The following is a 16,413-nucleotide window of genomic DNA, read 5'->3' as shown; positions in this document are numbered from 1 at the left end:
GATGGGCCAAGGGGCCTGATTTTATGCTGTACTTTTCTATGACTCTATTGAGATAAATGGAATAGGCCCTTCTGACACTTCAAACCACACTGCACAGCAATCCCCAGATTTTATCCTAACCTAATCCAGGACAATTTACGAAGACCAATTAATCGACCAACCGGTACATCTTTGGACTGTGGGAGGAAACCAGAGCACCTGGAGGAAACCCATGCAGTCACAGGGAGAAATTACAAACTCCTTACAGGCAGTGGCGGGAATTGAACGCAGGTCACCACTACTGTAAAGCGTTATGCTAACCACTACGCTACTGCGCTATCCAGTTTCTTCCCACCGTCCAAAGACATACCATTTAGTATGTTCATTGTTCATTGTAAATTGTCCCATGATTAGGGTTAAGTTGGCATTGCCAGGCTCTGCGTCTCAAAGGGCCAGAAGGGCCTATTCCACACTACACCTCAAGAAATAAATCTCAGGGCCCAGGTCTGAGAGTGACTAACGACCTGAGGTTTGGGTGATATAGGTACTGGGCCAGGTTGAAAAGGTCCCGGTGTCAGGGCCGGAGATTGGAAAGGTCAGGGTGTCGGGACTGGAGATTGAAAAGGTCAGGGTGTGGGGGCTGGAGACGAGGGACAGACTGATTCAGCTCACTGTTCCATGAGGTTTACCCATCTCTGTGCTGAACTGAAGCTAAAACGGGCTCCTATATTGGCTGCAGTGATGACTGGCTTTGTGGCTGTGGACTTACTTTCACAAACTTCAGTTCTGAATTTTATTTGCTTACTTTTATTGTTTGCACCATTTGTTTTTTGCTGCACATTAGCTGTTTGATGGCCTTTTTTAAATGGGTTCTTTCAGGTTTAGTTGTTTTGTGGCTGCCTGTAAGGAGACGAATCTCAAGGTTGTATATAATACACATATGTTGATAATAAATGTACTGTGAACAATCCAAAACTCCACCAGCTTTCCCACACTCATATTTTGAGGCTACTCCTCACTTGTATATACTGTCACATACCCCGTGACGGGTTAACGAACCAGCAGAAATGGAAAACACTTTGGAGTCTGGTATTGCTATTCACTAATATTATTTATTAGTAACTACGCAATTCAGTAATATAAATGTAGATATATCAAACAGGTTAGCAATATAAGTGTGGAAATATAGAAACCAAGCTTCTTCAAGCCTAAGGGTAAATAGATACAGTCTTATGGTGATGATTAAAGTTCAATTCAGCTCGTGGTATTCAGTTGAGTAGTGATGGAGAGAGAGAGAGATTTGTAATCCAGGGTAAATGTCGAGAGAAGGCAATTATGTCGATATTCCACAGATTCCATGACAGCAATACAAAATAACAATAGTAGTAGGTTTTATCTCCGAAGTTATTCCACTCCACACACGAAGTATCACCGACAGTGATCTTCAACGAATATCCTTTCAACACAAGTGGTACCATACCCGAATTCAGCTACAGGTCATCCCAAAGTGGTGGCCACAGGATATTCAAACAGAATCCACATATGGATTATCACCAACAGTAGTCTATCACTAAAGGGACCCTCTTCAAGGGAACCAACCACAAACACACAACGTGATAGCCACTTATCTAGTTCCACGACATACAAAATAACTCCAACAGTGATTTGCCACAGGGGTGCCTTTCTTCAGTGAACCACCACACCCAAACAAGGGTAACACACAAGTGGTATTCACAAAGGTACTCCCCTCACCAGAGAACTCACCCTTGTGGATTAACTATGTGACAGTCACACCTTCGTATTCGAATGGAACTCAAACTCACCCTTACAGGCTACTTTGAGAGAGAGAGTCTAAACAGTGACCTCTTTGTCACTAGGTTTCTTCTGTTACAAATCTTCCTCTCCCCTCTTCTCTTCCTTTAAAGTCACCAAATGTGACCACAACAAAGGGAACCGTTCTTCTGTGGTGGAATTATCAACCCAAGCGAGGGTCAGACACACAAATAACTCCCCACTGGTCACACCTTTTCCACACTGCGAGAGCCACTGATCGATCCCCCAAAAACCCACCTTTCTGCAGGCACAATAAAGCTCATCCAGTGTCCAAAACCATGTGTCTGTGAGTCTATCATCTGACCTTCTATTTATCTCACCATGCTGAACACCAGCTGTCCATCAAGTAGCTCCTCCCTTCTCTCTCTGTAAGAACTTATAAGCTGCCAGTGTCCTTGCAGAAGTGTAAACATGCCGCAGAGAAACTTTAACACCATCTCAAAGCAGTCTTCGCCTCTCTCTCTTAATAACAACGTGCTTGTGTTGAACACTCTCTCTCTCTTTTAAAAGGTATAGTCCATAAAAAAAAAATATGACCCCTAGGGGTACATAACGATACTGACTCACCATGTTTACAGTGGTTCTATTTTTTCTGTTTGGACACCTGGACTGATTTAATGAGATCCAAGTTGACATCAAACATATTTTCAATTGTAAATCAAAGCTAACTCAACGTTCAAAGCAATTGTGGAGGAGATGTTGCCAACCTGTAGTGACTGAGGTCTGTAAGTGAGGAAATCGAGGATCCACTTAGTAGAGTTTTTACTCCAAAAGCTCACGGTATTTGCAGTAGTTGCCTCTAGTATCTACATGAAGTTCTATCCCAAAGTCAAAGTTCAAAGTAAATTTATTATCAAGATACATATACAGTATACAACCCTGAGATTCATTTTCTCTTGCGGGCATACAAAACAAATCCATAATAAAATAATAATAACCACAACAAAATCACATCAAATTGGGCATTCAACCAAGTACAGAAAACAACAAACTATTCAAATACAAACAGAAAGAAATGAGTAATGATAAATAAATAAACAATAAATATGGAGAGCATGTGATGGAGTGTCCTTGAATATGGGTATATTTCAATGATGGGGCAAGTGAAGTTGAGTGACCCACAACCACAGCCACGTATCCTTGCTGGGATCCATCAACTCCCTCTGATGCTTTTCTCCTTTCCCTTTCTTCCATCCTCTTCTGTCAGATTTCCACTTCTCAGAAATTTCTCTCTTTCACCAATCAGCTTTTCCCCTCCCCCGGTTTCACCTGTCACCTGCCACCTTGTACTTTTTCCTCCCCTCCCCCCCACCTCCATACTCTGATTTCTCATCTTTCCTTCCAGTCCTGATGAAGGGTTTTGGCCCAAAACGTCAACTGTTTATACACACATGTTCTTCCGGCATTTTGTGTGTTGCTTTGAGTGAAGTTGAAGAGCCTGATGCTTGAGGGGTAGTAACTGTTCCTGAACCTGGAGGTGCGAGTCCTGAGGCTTCAGTACTTTCTTCCTGCGAGAGGAGAGCATGTCCTGGGGAGGGTGGTGTTGTCCCTGATGATGGATGCTGCTTGCCCGTAGCAATGTTTCATGTAGATGTGTTCAATGGTGGGGAGGGCTTTACCTGTGATGGACTGGGCTGTTCTCGATCTTATTGTGGTTTTTGTTGTTGTGCAGCAGAGCCGAAGTAACGAACATTTCGTTTGCCTTTACACATGTTCTGGAAATGACATTAAACAATCTTGACGGCAATCAGAGGGTGGAGGGACCCAGGAGAAGCCTGCCAAGCCTGCCTCTCCGCTGCTGCAAAACATGCCTCATACCCTGGTATGCGACACCAATGCCTTTGAACGGAAATGTCATGCAAAAGGTAGTGGATTTGGCTCAGTCCATCACGGGTAAAGCCTCCCCCCCCCCAACTATTGAACACATCTACCTGAGACGCTGTCGTAGGAAAGCAGCATCCATCATCAGAGATCCCCACCACCCTGGACATGATCTCTTCTCACTGATGCCATCAAGTAGAAGGTACAAAAGTCACAGGACTTGCACCACCGGGTTCAAAAACTGTTACTGTCCCTCAATCTCAGACTCTTGAATAAAAGGGGATAACTACACTCACTTGCTCCGTTATTGAGATGTTCCCACAACCAATGATCTCACTTTAAGGACCCCTTATCTCATGTTCTCATTATTTATTGCTATTTATTTATATTTGCATTTGCAGCTTGTTGTCTTCTGCACTCTGGTTGATCTTTCATTGATCCTGTTAGAGTTAGTATTCTATAGATTTGCGTAGTATGCCCGTGGAAACGAATTTCGGGATTGTGTATGGTGACATATATGAATTTTTGTAATAACATTCATTTGATCTTTCAACTTTACAACGGAATTTAAGTCAGACGGAATGCATAGAATCAATATATTCCAACGATGGCCGGAGGAATTCTCAGCTGCTTGCGGTCCGGTTTACCCAGCTTTTATCTTACAATGAAGGTGATTCGGAATTGTCAGCCTTTTGAAGGCCATTTTATTCTCGATAGTTTTATTTGTTGAGAACTACACTCACGCCCACTGACATAAAGCCGCGTCAGAACTCCGAAGGGCGGTCCATAATGAGACTTACCCAAATGTATAAAAGTTGTCAGTGCGGATGGCAGTGTGAACTTCAATCGGGACTTTAATTGCCCTTAATTTAAGGGTAGTTTACTGTTTGAATCTGGTGAAAGTGGTACAACTGTGAATTTTGAGATACAGCCTCTCTTGCTTTTTTTTCCAGAATCTGCGTACTCTGTCATCATGAGTTTTGATGAACCGTTGACAACTTTATTGGTTGTTTTACTGAGCGTCCTGCTTCTGGCGAGATTCTTTCAGAACAACCAGCGGCAGAAAGGCAGGCTTCCCCCGGGTCCCCCTGCCCTCCCGATCATCGGCAACCTATTCCAACTGGATTTCAAAGCACCCCACAAATCCCTCATCAAGGTAGGGACAATGTCTGTATATTTAAATTACACACAGAGAGAATTTTTTATTAACACTTCCTCCACTCGAGGTAGCTTTCGTTGATAAAACCGCCGAAGCAGTTGCGAAAGGGCGGATTTTTTTTTCAAATGTAAATCACGGCATCAAATTATCGGTACCTCGCTATTATCAACACGCACAAAATACTGGAGGAACTCAGCAGGCCAGGCAGCTCTATGGAAAAGAGTAGACTGTACTCTTTTCCAGAGATACTGCCTGGACTGCTGAGTTCCTCCAGCATTTTGTTTGTGTTGCTCGGGTTTCCAACATCTGTTCATTCTCTCCTCTCTGAAGATCTTGACCTTCACTCTTCTCTCTGAAGTTTTTGACCTAGCTATTGAACAGTACAATGCAAAGGTCTTGGGCACATACGTATGGCTAAGGTGCCCCAGGCTCTTGCACAGTACTGTCGTGATTTTATGTATTGCACTATACTGCCGCAAAAAGAGAAGAAATTTCATGGCATATGTGAGTTATAATAACCTGGTTCTGATATGGGCCGGGGTTGGGAAACGGGAAGAACCAGAGACGTTCTATAATGATCAATAAACCAGCTGTTTGGAATCAGATCAAATATCACTGTGATGATTGCACGTTCTAGTATCAATTGTTTGGCGACAATAAAGTATAAGTACCTTGCCTGGGGTCTCAAGGCTGGATGCGTTTACAACCACGCCACCCCCTGACCCTGGCACCCCTTCTCTGCCACCTGTCTCACACCCGTCCCAGGGTGCTCCACCCTCACCATTCTAAAATTCCTTTTCTCTGGCCAGTTTTACAAACTCGTCGTCCGCTCCCTATTGACAAATACAGTTTTCTGCCTAAGCCGTTTGGTCTCTGAAAGGAAAATTGTTATGGGTCTTAATTCTCCTCTAGCTAAATTGATTGTCGAACATCATATGGAGTATTACATGTTAAAAAACAATATACATTCTTTGTATCACCACAGCTGAGTGAACAGTATGGCCCCGTGTTCACCTTCTGGTTCAGTAGCTTCCCTGCGGTGGTGGTGTGTGGTGCCGAAGCTGTAAGAGAGGCCCTTATTGGCCATGGGCATGACTTCAGCGGCCGATATCTCTTACCCGGCTTGGAAAGAATCTCTGACGGCTATGGTAAGAGAAATATTAATTTAACTCGTTATTTTGCTGCTGCTTCCGTTCTCTTGAAATCTGAATTTTTTTGTTATTTATACACTTAGGGCTATTAATGCTGCTGAAAGAGACGGCACTTGCTGGTCGTTCTTAGTTATAATTTTAATTTATTATTTAGAAATAACAGTGCGGAACAGGGACTTCGGGCTCAAGGAGCCGCACCGCCTAGATACCGGGCTAATCAGAGGACAATTTACGATGACCCATTCCCCACCTAGCGCTCAGCTCTCACCTGTGGCTCCAACTAGTTGTAATATGCGCAGCGGCCACACCCCGTTAAACCGTTTTGGCAGACGGGCCAAACCAGGTGAAGGTAGCCGACGGGGCTTCGACCCTCGGTGAGGTAGGGGATCTGCCTGTCTCGGCATGTGAAGTCTGGCCGTGGCGGATTGTGCGGAAGAGACCGATTAATGGTCCAATGGTCAAGAAAGCAGGCCAGCAGACGTGGTGGAGCTCTAAGAGCACAAGGTATTTAGACGTCCAGGTCATCCATCGCAAGAGGTGCTGATCTCTTTAAACTCACCCGGCAGAAGGCAAAGGCCAACCACTGCTGTAACTTGCCACGTACATGATTTCCCAATACTGTTCGTCAGTGCGGCGTGGAGGGAAAACGTCCGCCAGCTGGAAATTCCAGATGCGACCTAACAACAACGACTCACACGGACTTGCACCCGGACCATAGCCCTCAGTACCCCTACCACACATGTACCTATCCAAAGTTCTCTTCAACATTGAAATCGAGCTCGCATGCACCACTTGTGCTGACAGCTCATTCCACGCTCTTCTGCCCCTCTGACTAAAGAGGTTTCCTCTCATGTTCACCTTAAACTTTTCAACCTTTCACCCTTAACCATTAACCTCTAACTGTAGTCCCACCCAATCTCAGGGGAAAAGACTGCTTGCATGTTTTCTATCTATATCTCTCATAATTGTCTATACCTCTATTAAATCTCTTAATCTTCTACATTTCAAAGAATAATTCCTAACCCAGGGGTCCCCAACCTTTTTTGCACTGCGGACCGGTTTAATATTCACAATATTCTTGCGGACCGGCCGTCCCGTGGGGGGTGGGAGTGGGACGGGTAGCAGTCAAATTTGTGGGGTTTACCCCGAAAAAGACTACAATGACCATGAAGCCTTGCGTGGGCACCAGTGCGCATGCGTGTACTTGCCAATCCCTCTCTCTTCACCCCCTCCCCCAATAAATCGTTTTCGGCGACTCTGGCCGGACGGGGCAGGTTAATCACGACCGGAATAGAGGTGATAAGTGGCTAATACACTCAATTTCGTTTCTAAAAGGGTTTATCTAACGAATTTAATATTAAACACAACGCATATTTTCCTCAAATGAATCTAGTGATAAGTAAATTATCAGGGGAGCTTGAAGTTAGTATTGAACGAACTTACAGTAGAAGTGGTAGAAGCAGGTTCGATATCATTAAAGAAAAATTGGATAGGTATATGGACAGGAAAGGAATGGAGGGTTGTAGGCTGAGTGCAGGTCGGTGGAACTAGGTGAGAGTAGCGTTCGGCATGGACTAGAAGGGCAGAGTTGGCCTGTTTCCGTGCTGTAATTGTTGCATGGTTATATCAATCAATAGTGTCATAACATTTTAAGTAACGTTTGAATATTAAATACACAGCACATATTTTCCCCGTATGAACATATAAAATCATTGCAACACACCAATATCGCTGAATCAGTGGGAGCCCTGGGCTGCTTTTCCTGCAACAAGACGGTCCCATCGAAGGGTGATGGGAGACGGCGACACTCGAATGGGGTTCCTTATGTCCAGTCTATTCCGCAATTTAGTTTTCGTTGCATTCACCGCAGAAATCTCCATTTCGTAGAAAAATGTTGGAAATGGAAGCAACGTTTTCAGTGCTTTCGTGGCCGTCTCAGGATATTTGGCCTTGACTTTGATCCAGAATGCTAGCAGAGATGTTATGTCAAACATACTTTTCAGCCCGCCGTCATTTGCAAGCTCGAGGAGTTGATCATCTTCCCGCGCTGACGGGGATGACGCGTGCGTCCAAGTTCAACAGTGGGCGTGACGGAATGAGGAAAGGAGCAGCTGACTCGTATCGTTTCCTCACGGCCCGGTAGCACATGCTCTGCGGCCCGGTGGTTGGGGACCACTGTTAACCTATTGAATCTTTCCATGTAACTCTGGTCCTCCAGTCCTGGCAGCATCCCTGCAAATTTTCGCTGTACTTTTTCAATCATATTTCTATCTTTCCTCTAGGTTGGTAACCAAAACTGTACACAGTACTCTAAATTAGGCCTCACTGACATCGTATTCAACTTCAACACAACATCCCATCTCCAGTACTCAATACTTTGATTTAAGAAGGCCAACGTGCCAAAAGCTTTCTTTACAACCCTCTCCAAATTTGCCACCATTTTAAATCAATGCTCAACTCTGCTCTACTAACCTCCTACCCCATATGTCTTCAGACTGTGGGAGAAAACCAGAGTGCCCGGTGGAAACCCAAGCCATTGAGAAGATAGCACTGAGTATCCTGTACGCTGATGTTACTTCCACGATGCTGCCTGAGAAGAGTGTTCCAGGATTTAGAACATGACAATGAACGTGGGTATCATGGTTGAGATGCCTCTCTACCAAAGGAGATGTAAGGGATGGGAGCCATGGGAGCAGGTGGTGGATGGTTGTATGAGCAGCTGGTGCATATCACAAGTCCTGGTAATGCAACCACTGACACCAGGCAGACAATCTCTGAAAAATATTGATCATGGCTGGGTTCACCAATCTTGTAAAGACATTGCCCAGAAGAAGGCAATGACAACCAGTTCTGCAGAAAAATTTGCCAAGAACAATTATGGTGAAGGGAGCAAGATTGCTTATATCATATAACATGTCACATAATGAAGATGTTGATGAAGGAATACTGATATATATCCAAGGATTTGTGCAATGAATAGAAGGACACTAGGGAGTGTGGTGGAACAGAACGACCTGAGATTCAGATTCATCGCATGAACGCTGAAACATACTGTGAAATGCATAATTGGTGTTAACAGTCAATACACCCAAGGATGAGCTGGGGACAACCTGCAAGTGTTGCCACATGTTCTGACACTAGCATAGCATGCCCACAATATTCCACAGGACCACAAAACTAGACACCAGCAAAATGTGCCCTAGGAGTACAAAGAGTCCTGATAAAGGGTCTCAGCACAAAATGTCCACTATTTATTCCTTTCTGTAGATGCTGCCTGACCTGCTGTGTTCCTTCAGGTGTGTGTGTGTGTATGTGTCTGCATCACAGATGGACATAGTGGTTTTAAAAAAAAAAGATTCAAAGTTCAAACTGACTCTGGAGAAGACATTGCTAACCTGTAGTGACTGAGGTCTGTAAGTGAGGAAATTGGGGATCCACTTGGTGGAGTTTCTTTGCCAACATCTGATGGTATTTGTAGTAGTTGTGTCTAGTATCTACATGGAGTGCTGCCCCAAAGACAAAGGTCAAAGTAAATCTATTATCAAAGTACATACATGTCACCATATACAACCTTCAAATTCATTTTCTTGTTGGTATACTCAGTAAAAAACTGATAGAATAATAACCATAACAGAACCAATGAAAGACTACGCCAACTTGGGTTATCAACCAGAGTGCAGAAGACAGCAATCTGTGCCAATTCAGAAATAAAGAAATGATATAACAAATGAGAAATAAATATTGTGAACCTGAAATGAAGAGTCCTTGATAGTGAGTCCATTGGTTGTAGAAGCATTTTAATGATGGGGCAAGTGAAGTTGTTCCCCTTGGTACGAGAGCCTGATGGTTGAGGGATAATAACTGTCCCTGAACCTGGTGGTGAGTCCTGAGGCTCACACACTGGCCTTCATCAGTCAGGTCACTGAGTACAGGAGTTGGGGTATTGTAATGGGCTGGGTTGACCAGACCCACAAGACCCAAACAATTCAACTGTCCAGGAGATGTAATAAGCACACAAGTACAATGAAATAACTTAAACCTCATGTTACTAGATATTGTCCAACATTCTGAGCCATATAACATAACTGGATAAACGTAATATTTCAGTACTCTGAGGCGGGTTGTCATGCCTAGTTTAGTATTGGTCAGTATACTCTTCATTCTCATAAAGGTGTCTTTTGCCATCCCTATTCTTTTAGTGTCCATCTGATGTCACCCAGCTTCCTAAGTAGCAAAAGTTCTTTACAGGGTACTTGTTTTATGTCTTTCCCATTTATTCTCAGCCTGCAGATAAGATTCTCCTACTTTTTGGATATCACCATACATACTGTCTTTTTGCAATTGATAGATAGACCCATTTTTGCACTTTCTTCAACAATTATATTAATTAAGTTTTGTAGGTCTTCCTCCATACTTGCAATTAACACAGTGTCATCTGCATATCTGAAATTATGGATGTTTTCACCACCAACTTTGATTCCCAAGATATCTTTTATTTTTTGTAATATTGTTTCACTGTACACATTAAATAAATCAGGGAAGAAAATATAGCCTTGTCTAACACCTCTCTTGATTTTCGTAAACTGACTCACTTCTCCATCTATTCTTACAGCAGCAGTTTGTTCCTAGTACAGATTTCTGATTAGGCGGAGGTCTTTCGAATCTAGATCTAGAGTTTTCTGTAATATTTAAAATAACTTATTGTGCTTCACTTTATTTTCTATGTTTCTATGTTTATCAAATGCTTTTGTGTAGTCGATAAAACAAACAAATCTTTTTGCACTTGAATAGCTCATTCTGATAGTATCCTTAACAGCAATATTGCATTTCTTGTACCTTTGTCTTTCACAAAACCATATCATTCTTTGCCTATTTCAGCTTGTATCTTACTTTTAGCTCTTGTCATTAAAATTCTTAGAAGTATCCTGCTGATATGACTCATGGTCCTATATAATTCACATTCTATTGCTCCAGCTTTCTTAGGAAGAGTGATAAATACTGATTTTTAAAAAAAATCTCTTGCATTATTCCAGTCTCATAAATGTCATTGATTAAATCAGTAAGTTTTTCAATTCCATGATCTTCAAGGGCTATAATTTGTTCTATTACTAATTCATCAGGACCTGCTGCCTTTCCTTTCTTCATCTTATTTATTGCATTACGAACTTCAGATTTTAAAATACTTGGACCTTCAATGTTTTTCTGAATTTCTGGTTTTTCGCCTCGATCATCTTCAAACAATTCCTGAATATACGCAGTCCATCTGTTCATAATCTCATCTTTTTCCATGATAATGGTACTGTCCTTTGCTTTCAAACATCCACCTGCAGAACAGAGGAGCTTTTTACCAGTGATATTCTTGATTTGTTGATGTAACCTTTTTGGATTAGTAATAGGGATTCTTTCTATTTGCCCACATTCCTGGTTTAACCATTCTTCTTTGGCTTTTTGACATAAGCTTTTAACTTTTTATCAAGGACTTGCATTCTATAGGATTTGCTTTCTTCTGTCTCCTTTCTTCCATTAGATTTTTGATTTCATCTGTCATCCATTTATTCTTTGTGCTTTTTTTCTTTTTTAGGAATCACTGACTTTGCTGATTCTACCAAGGCATCCTTTAGAGTTAAATTTCATTTCTAAATGATTGCTATCATCTTCAACAGATTCTATTTCTAGACTTTGAAATCTATTCCTTACTTCAATTGTAAATTTTTGTCTTAAGTTTTCTTCTTTAATTGTGAGTAGTCAAGGGATTGTTCAGGTTTTTGCTTCTTTAGTTTTTTAAGTTTTACTGTTACATGACATACTACGGAGTTATGGTTGCTATTACAGTCTGCACCTGGATATGTTTTGCATTGAGTCACTGAGTTTCTAAATCCTAGGTTTATAGTAATAAAGCAATTTGATCTCTAGTGTTATCACCTGGACTTTTCCAGGTCCACAGGCGTCTTGGACGGTTCTCAAAGTAGGTATTCATAATGGCCTGATTATTCATCTTGCACCATTCTACCCATTTCTCACCTCTTTCATTTCTTTTGCCTAGTCCAAATTTTCCTATGGTATTTCCATCAGCACCTTGTCCTACTTTTAGCATTTAGATCTCCCATGACAATAACAATATCTTGAGATTTGCATCCATTCTTGTTCAAGCTCTTCACAGAATTTATCTATATCTTCATTTGTTCCATCTGTTGGTGCATATACCTGTATAATTGCTAAATCAAATGGTTGTCCTCTGAATCTAACAAGGAGCACTCTTTCTGATATTGCCCAATGTCCTAAAACACTTTTTGCCATGTTTTCATCCATAAGAATTCGTACTCCATTAGTATGGGATGTTCCACAAGAATAAACTAGTGTTTTATTTCTAATCTGACATGTTCCAACACCTTTCCAATGAATTTCACTAATTCCCATGATGTTAATCTTTAGTTTTTCCATTTCATTTATCACATTGTCCAATCTTCCTGCTTGACATACGGTTCTTGCATTCCAAGTGACAATAATTTTCTTTTGTGTTACTTTAATTTTATGAGCAGTCACTTGATGACGGTCAGGGATCCCCTGCTGGCCAGAATCAACCCTACCGAGCGAAACATCTTCAGAGTTGTCTTGAAGATCCTCTTGACACTATTGTTGTGTGATAAATTTGACAATGGTTTTCTTAGCAAATTACAATGGTGGTTTGCTATTGCCTACCATTGGACGAACTAAAGAAATAACCGTTTCTCTTCCCAAATGTTCATCCGCCCATACTATAGCCGTTGACATTTGAGGTCCTAGCTCAACCGCCTTCTCCGTCATAAGTTCAGTTACTGAACCTGTCGGATCTGCCGTTAGCCTTGGCTCATATCCTGAGCAGGAACCCTTGCAGGTGCTATCATTCCGGGTCAGAGTGGCCCTGGGAGCAATGAATGACTAAGGGTATCCACTTTCCTCAAAGCTCTGGAAGTCCCCAATCAGAGCCTCATCACCAGTTGCAGTTTAGAGTCATACCCAGGACTGGTTTAACTTGTACAGACACCTTACATGCTGCAAGCTAAAAAAAGTTAGTGTCACTTTGAACTGTTCAGATTTTCATCCAGTACTTTACAAAATTTGAAACAACAGATATTATATCACAGGTGTATAAGTTGTTAGTGTGACCACACTTGGACAGTACACAGTTTTGGTCACCTTGTTATAAGGAAGACTTGGTTTCAACTGGAAAGAGTGTAAAGAATCGTTATGGGATATGGCCAAGACTAGAGGGCTTGAGTATGGGGAGAGAGTAACCTGGCTAGGTTTTATTTGGAACAATGGAGAATGAGAGGAGACCCTATGGAACAGAGAACAAAATGTTCAAAATTGTGAGAGGCATAAACAGTGGACGGTAAAGGACTTTTCCTCAGGGTAGGGGAGCTAAAAGCTATGGGTTAAAGGTTTAGGGTGAGAAGGGAGGGGAGAGAGAGATTTAAAAAGGTTCTAAGGGCAACCTCTTCTTTCAGAGTGTGTGGAATGAGTTCCCAGTGAACGTGGTTGAGGCAGGTACAGTAGTATCTAAGAAACACTTGGATAGATACATGGAAATTGGGGCCTGGGGGAGATGGGTCAAATGCAAGAAGCTGGGACTAGCTGTGTGGACAATATGGTCAGCATGGACTGTTTGAGCCAAATGGCCTGTATCCAGGCTGTAATGCTCTACGACACTTAAGTGAGGGTAGTATGTGACTTCAGTGGTTCAAATGTTCAGTTTAAAATCAGAGAATGTATACAGTATACATCCTGAAACTCTTTCTCTTCACAGACGTCCACAAAACAGAAAAAATCCTGAAGAATAAGTGACAGAAAAATATTAAAACCTCAAAGCCCCCCTTTCCTCACTTGCTTCAGCAAAAGTGTAAACCCCACACCACTCACCTTGCCAGCAATAAGCTTTAGCTGGTTGAAGCTGTGACAATGTTAAATCTTCAACTACTGGCCATTTTAAATGTATTTTTTATAACTGCAAGATCCTGCTGGACTTTAAGAACTTAGTGCTGCAGGTCTGCCCCATCAGTGACTTGCTGGTTGGTGGAGACACTGAAGGAGCTGGACTTGCTGCAGATTGTGATGCTGCTTGCATCAGAGAGGCTTTGGAGGAGCTGGTGAGTGAAGGGGGTGTACAGTGATCACAAGACCCTTTTGGACATTGTTCATGTGAAATGCTGCAAGTCCAATTCACTGATTTATTGGGAGACGGCAGGGGCAGACGGCCAAGCAGCTGCTTGGCCCCGGTCATAGTGAGGACTAAGCCTCAAGCTGCGGTGTCACCTGCTTTATAGCTGCTCGCAGAGAGGCGTTGAGCTGGTGGGAGGGAGGGGGAGGGGGCAGTTTGGAGCAGTTACCAGGCTGGGTTGGTGCTATCCCCCAGTGTTCAATCCCATTTTTATGTATTCATTTATTGAGATTACAGTGTGGACTGGGCCCTTCCAGACTTTAAGCTGCATCACCCAGCAATCCCCTGATTTAATCACGGGACAAGTTACACTGACCAATTTACCTATCTGCAGGTATATCCTTGGACTGAAGAAGGAAACCAGAGGACCCAGAGGAATCTCACACGGTCACAGAGAGAATGTATAAACTCCCTACAGGCAGTGGTGGGAATTCAATCTGGGTTGCTCTATTGTAAAGCGTTGTGTTAACCACTATGCTTCTGCGCTGTCCCATAATTAGACTATAAGGCATGGGAGCAGAATTGGGCCATTTGGCTCAATAAGTCTGCTCCACCATTCCATCATGGCTGAGTTATTATCCCCCTCAACTACATTCTCCTGCCTTCTCTCCAAGGCCTTTGACTAATTAGCCTCCACTTTAAATATACCCAAGAACCTGGCATCCTCAGCCACCAGTGACAACAAATTACACATATTCACCACCATCTGGCTAAAGAAAATCCTCCTCATCTCTGTTCTAAATGGATATCCCTCCATTCTGAAGCTCCATCTCTGGTCCTAGACTCTCCAACCAGAGGAAACATCCTCTCCACATCCAGGCTGACTAGGCCTTTCAATATTCGACAGGTTTCAATGAGATTCCCCCTTCATTCTTCTAAACTCCAGCAAGGACAGGCCCAGAGCCATCAAATGCTCCTCTAACCCTTTCATTCCCACTTCCTTGGGTAGGCAACTTGCTGCGTCAGCACGGATAAGATGGGCTTCCAACCTATATAACCCTAGGATAATCCTGGAATCTAGAATGAGGAAATCAGCTCCAATTCATTCAGTGGAGTTCGATCACTCTACAAAACAAAATTATCACCGCATTAAAGCCTTGATACAATCTCCATTCCCATTAACGATTCTAACAGGATCAGAATCAGGTTTGATGTCGCTGACGTACGCTGTGACATGTGTTATTTTGTGACGGCAGGAGTCACAGTGCAGGCAATTATGAAACTGACCTCAAACTTACTCATGGCATTTCCTCCAGTGACCCAGAAATCACGTTACACGTTCTACTGAACTGGCATCTATTTGATGAGGCAACTGTATCATATCTGAAACTCTCCCAGTATAGGTAACATCCTCTCCATGTGATCACTGTCTAGACCTTTCGATATTCGGTAGGTTTCAATGAGACTACAAGACATAGGAGCAGAATCAGGCCATTCAGCCCATCGAGTCTGCTCTGTCATTCCGTCATGACGGATGTATTATCCCTCTGAACCACATTCTCTTGCCTTCTCGCCATAACCTTTGGTGCCCTGACTAACCAAGAATGTATTAACCTCTGCTGTAGAACATTAGAAAGTTCTTGACAATAACAGGCCATTTGGCCCAACAAAGCTTGCCAAATTCCTATTCACATATTGTGCTGAAATAACCATCGAGTTTAGATTTGGAAGTCTCTAAGGTACTACTCTCAACTACTACTAGGTAGTTTGTTCTATGTGTCCACAACTCGCTGTGTAAAGAAATGTTTCCTGATGTTAGTCTGAAATCTCCGTTTAACCAGTCTCCACCTGTTACCCTGTGTCCTCATTGATGGTTAATTTTGAAGTAGCAGCAGGACTGCTGTCCACCTTACTCATAATCTTAATGATAATGAACACTTCTGTCATGTCCCCTTTCATTCTACGTCTACTGAGACGAAAAAGATTTAATTCTTTCAATCTTTCTGAATAGCTCATACCCTGCAGAGCTGGAATGAGTCTTGTCGTCCTTCCCTGAACTATCTCCAGTCCCTTTACATCCCTCACAAAATGGGGAGACCGAGACTGTATACAGCACTCAAGGTGTGGCCTCACAAACACATTATATAGCTTAAGGAGAACATTTCTAGATGCAAACCCCACTGAGCGCATTATATAGCCCAACAATCTATTAGCCTTCCTAATTGCTTCTGTGCATTGTCTAGATGTTGATCGTGATGCGTCTACCAGGACGTCCAAAACTTTCTCATACAGAGCACTTTTTAACTCAAGTACCCCCATTGTATAATTATATC

At 42.6% G+C, this 16,413-nt stretch overlaps 1 pseudogene; it reads left to right on the top strand.

Moving 5' to 3' along the window:
- The first annotated feature begins 4,455 nt into the window (after positions 1-4,455).
- The window catches only part of LOC134354585 (cytochrome P450 2C20-like), a 68,190-nt pseudogene continuing 56,232 nt past the window's right edge, over positions 4,456-16,413 (top strand).

This window comes from Mobula hypostoma, chromosome 12 (assembly GCF_963921235.1).
Source record: "Mobula hypostoma chromosome 12, sMobHyp1.1, whole genome shotgun sequence".
NCBI lineage: Eukaryota > Metazoa > Chordata > Chondrichthyes > Myliobatiformes > Myliobatidae > Mobula > Mobula hypostoma.
Note: the sequence above shows the minus strand (reverse complement) of the source record. Positions and strands in the feature narration are given on the sequence as shown.